The following is a 4,656-nucleotide window of genomic DNA, read 5'->3' on the forward strand; positions in this document are numbered from 1 at the left end:
CAGGAGATGGCAGTATATGCCATTGAGCAGATATGAGGGGTTTCCCCAATGCTCCCCTCAGAAACGCTGATGATTTGGGTCTGACACAGGTGCACAGCATGAGAAATATTCCGCTATATGTAAGAACACCCCCTTTTTAATTCTCAGTTACCCACACTCCAAGAGGCCCAGTAGACAGGGTTACCTCATTGTCCACACACCATGTACTAGGACCAGCACCTAAGCATTCCCCTAAATGCTGCCTCAGACCTGCCTGAAGTTTATTCCTGAACAAGAGTATTAGAAGAGAAAGGAGATAAATTAATTACTATAGTATTTCAAGGCACAAATCACCTTTAATGACAATTTCTAATATAGGTAAATAATTTTCACCTTTTGCCTAAGCAAAAAGGTATGTAAGGAAAGAAGGAGCAGAGCAAGTAGTTATCATGTTGCTCTTAACATGTATTAAACACTTATTTAATAGGAAAATACTATTGCAAAAGAATTGTATTATTAACTTTCAACTTCACTTGTACAGGTACTATCTTTGGAACATATTTTTCTACTACCCTGTCCTATTCCTTTTCTTCAGATTGAAACAGAATGATTATTGTCATTTGTCATAACACCTAGCATCGTCTGACAGCTTAAAACAGTAGTCTCAAAAGGTATGTCATAACTGGCACTTCCTCAACAGTACCTTATCGTTCTGTAGCTCATCTCAGTAAAAATATCAAGACCTATCAAGTCACTAATGCCTTATTCTGCCTGTCTGATGGCCCATTTGGTATTTGACAATGCCAACTCCTCTGTCCTCACGTTTACTGTTGACTTTTCTGCATTTGCTCACTGGATTGTCATTCACTCTAACCTGGGCTTCCTCACATAGCACACAAAATGTTAACCACCTGTCCTAACATCTTTCACACCAAAACTGAGGCCAATTCCATCACTCTTCAGGAGCACAGTCAGCTCAAGCTTTCTCACATGAGAAAGTGGAGTGACTCACTTCTAATCAAGAGGGACGTGGTGTGTAAGTGCATATAAGTACATGCAGTAAAAGCAACCTGACTCATTTGAAAAAGGCTATAAAAGTTGGGTCTCTCCCAACTGCAAAGTACCAGAAGGTATCTAATTCAAGCCCACACAATCATGAAGTAGTAATTCTGAATTAACTTACCAAATCCTAAAATACTGGAATAAGGTACACCCTCTACAATTCAAAGTGTAAGACAAATAAAAGGAAGGCAAACATCCACAGAGTAATAACAATACGAAACTCATTCATCTCAACATACGGTCCCACGTATGGAATAAAAAGTGATGTAGAAGGAGTATGGACACATCAATATGCCACTGAGTCACGGATGGCTTCTCAGAAAGACCTAACCTGTAAAGCTGCATCAAGGAAAAAGGTTTTCCTCCATGGTGTATCATTTGGGGCTCCCATTGGCCAACTCTTAATGTTAAATGGACCATGGATCTCATTCTTATTGGTGATTCCTATGTTCCTGCCAGTAGACTGGATGTACCTGGTAATTAATAATCACCAGAGAAGAACCACTGCCCCCTAGATGCCTGCAGAGTCACTAATTGTATGATTCCTTAAAGTGCAGGTATCACTCAAGTGCAGAATCTGATGGGCTGGCAATTTGGTCTCAACACTGGAATATCCAATGGCAGGCTAGAACCTGGAACTTCCCTAACAAAAGCAGGCAAGCAAGCTCTTCATGCCCTTTTAAGCAGTGCTATGTGTTGGTCATGCAAAATCAAAGAATCAGAACATCCACTTACTTTGTAAGCTGTTTGACAAAACTAATGGTTGCCTTTTCATATAGCTTACCTTTCTCAGCAATATAATTTCTCCTAAAAGTCATGATCACATTCTCTTTCAACAAGTATCTAACTTTGAAAAATGTATAGAGAAAACTTCCAAAAGACAGGTATATATTCATCAGCTAATATTTTTTTTAAGTCCTACTATGTTCTAGGCACTGCTATAGTAGTTATGGATACATTGATGAAGATCGCTTTCATGAAGAGGCTAGCTTTGGCAGGAGATGGGAGTGGAGAGGAAGTTAATCAAGGAATTGCAAACAACATAAAACCACAACAGATAGGGTCTCCAAAGGAGACGCATATATGGGGTGTGCTGATAAAAGTTTAACAACCAGCTCTCTGAGCAAGCTCTGATTTGTAGACTCTGCCAATTTTCATTGTGTAAACACTCCCAATGTGGTGAATTTCAAGTTACCAACATGATATTATGTGACTTGCAAAATTCCTGGCAATTTAACAACCAGCAGGTACAAGACTAGTATAATCTGGCTCCAGAACACCGCTTATATAAGAAGAAGCTGAGCTAGACAAGGACATGGAATGCTTGAGAAACAATAGACCACCTCCAGGTTCTAACACTTAAGTGCTGGAATCTCAAACATTCCATCCCTGGCACCCAAATAGCATAATGGTAGATGGGATGCACCTGGTAATTAATAACCAGAAAAGAACCATTGGCTCCCAGGTACTCATCTAGTTGTCAAACCTGGTGTTACTCCTTCAAGCCAATTATGTTCAAAATAAGGAGTTTGTCCCTCCGAGAAAAAGGCATCCAAACTCACAAAATTGGGTGTTCTATTGAGAGCATGATTTATAGTTTCATTGTAATAATAAATTCCTCCCTTGTCACCCACAACACCAAAAAACACCAACATTTTTCAGTCATTCTTCAAGTAAATTCTACACCCTTTGCTATAGTCATCCATCTCAGTTCCTGAGTCCTGAGCAGCCACACAACACCGCTCAAGGGCGCACTCGAGGAGAATAAGAACAACTTAACAAGATTTCTCGGGAAAACACTATTCTTTCAAAGTTTGTGAATCCTCACCCCAAAATCTCATTCAAATTCAGTGGAGTTAATTTAATAGGTTAAGGAATTGTATACCTCTGCAAAAAAAAAAAAGTATTGTATAATATGTTTATAAATTTATAAAAATATAATTAAGTATTTTTTAATTTAGTAAATGTCATCTCAAGAAATAGAAACAGGCACAACAGATTGCCAGATCCTCTGCATGTATTTCAGAGAAAACCATATTAAAGGGGAATAGAAATCATTTGAAATGTAAGCAAGAGGGCATGTGGGGAGATGGCACACAAGAAGGCAGGAGAGAGTTCCAACAATTTTGAGCCTGAGGGCCACCGCTGAAGGCTGCACTCCATTTACAAGCATAATGACATTTGAACAGGTGAGGACGCATTTGAAAACTAGTTCACAAATTTAGCCCACAATCTCTCCCAAACTCCAGTATAAAATTCAGCAGACAATAGGCTGAAACTTCCTAAGAAACCTTATACACAGAATGTTTTAATTAAAATTTGATGAGTATGCATTCAGCTCCTAGGAACTTCAGCAGAAGACTCAATATTTTCTAATTACTGTAACTAAGGGTAACTTTCATTTGCCTAGTAAGTTTGCTTCTCAAACTGTAGCTAAATATTTCACTGAGGTTTTTAAAATACTCACAAAGAGCTTATTATCTTCTTATTACTTCTTACTGATATAATCAGCTAAGCAAGTGGCATCTTAAAAGTTAACACTGGTTACTTCATCTCATAATCACATACCAGGATAGAAAAGATAAAGGGCCAGGCGCAGTGGCTCACGTCTGTAATCCTAGTACTTTGGGAGGTCTAGGCTGGTGGATCACCTGAGGTCAGGAGTTCGAAACCAGCCTGGCCAACATGGTGAAACCCCCTTCTCTACTAAAAATACAAAAATTAGCCAGGCTTGGTGGCGGAGGCCTGTAATCCAAGCTACTCAGGAGGCTGAGGCAGGAGAATCACTTGAACCCAGGAGGTGGAGGTTGCAGTGAGCCAAGATCATGCCATTGCACTCCAGTCTGGGGGACAGAGCAAGACTCCATCTCAAATTTTAAAAAAAGAAAAGATAAAGGAATGAGAGCGTGATAGTGAGAACCATAGCAACAGGTCAAGACTGGTTATCAGCAAGGGTGAAAAGTGGTTATAAGTGTTATTGCTTTCAACAAGATCGAACCATACAACTGTAAAGATGGACAAAAATATCCAGGAAAACTAGGAAAATAAATGTATTATGTAAGGTAGCTAATTATTTAACATATTAATTATAAGATGTAATAGCATAAAGTTTGACTTTTACCACAGGTAAACAAATTAACAAAAATCCACACTGATGACAATAACTCCATCAACTGAATACCTTCTGTGCAGTAGGCAGTCCAGTTGGTGGTTTTTACACATAATTTATTTAAGTCTCATGCCCCTACCCCCCCTCTTAGATATATATTGTTACCCCATTTTATGGATGAGGAAACCGAGGCTCAGCAGATTTCATACTTTGTCGAAGATCATGACACTGCGAGTCATTCTGAAGTCTGAATTCCAAAGAGGATATTCTTAACCTTGACACTTCGCTGCCTCCCCACCAACTAGAGCTCTTATCAATAGTTATTCAGCATTCACCAAGAAATCATGAAGTCCGTAAATTGTGACTGTCAAAGAAAATGCACAGTAAAGAAGTCCACATTTTTCCCAGTTTGCAAATTGGCTGGTTTTAAATTTTATTTAGAAATCAAAGCACATTTTCCTGAAGAAAAAAGGAAAAGACAGGAAAGGAAAGAAAACAGAATAATT

Source organism: Colobus angolensis, unplaced genomic scaffold (assembly GCF_000951035.1).
Source record: "Colobus angolensis palliatus isolate OR3802 unplaced genomic scaffold, Cang.pa_1.0 Scaffold33, whole genome shotgun sequence".
Classification (NCBI taxonomy): Eukaryota; Metazoa; Chordata; class Mammalia; order Primates; family Cercopithecidae; genus Colobus; species Colobus angolensis.